We start from the raw sequence: 391 nt of genomic DNA, 5'->3' as shown, positions 1-391 counted from the left end.
TTTTTCAAAAATTATTTCATTTTCATATCGGCCAATTTAAATACTGCAAATTTTGCTTTGCGGGCAAGGCTTGAACTTTTGAAGGCGATAGGCGTAACAGCGTTTGGAAAATATCATAATAAAAATGATGAAATGAGTGAGAAATAGTCTTCATATGTTGAAATATATTTAACGGAAATATGATCAGCTGAAACATAAAAAAATAAATGTTTTTGTTTCCTTTGAAAAGAAATCATATCCGCAAAATCAGTGTTGTGTCACAGAGAAGGAAATAAACCCTCAATACAAGTGAAAGATTCCTAAACAAATACATGTATATAACAGTAATGGTTACGTAACTTCGACATCCAGGTAAACTCTTCAATGCAAACAAGAACATTTATCTGACAGC

This window comes from Lytechinus pictus, chromosome 13 (assembly GCF_037042905.1).
Source record: "Lytechinus pictus isolate F3 Inbred chromosome 13, Lp3.0, whole genome shotgun sequence".
Classification (NCBI taxonomy): Eukaryota; Metazoa; Echinodermata; class Echinoidea; order Temnopleuroida; family Toxopneustidae; genus Lytechinus; species Lytechinus pictus.
Note: the sequence above shows the minus strand (reverse complement) of the source record.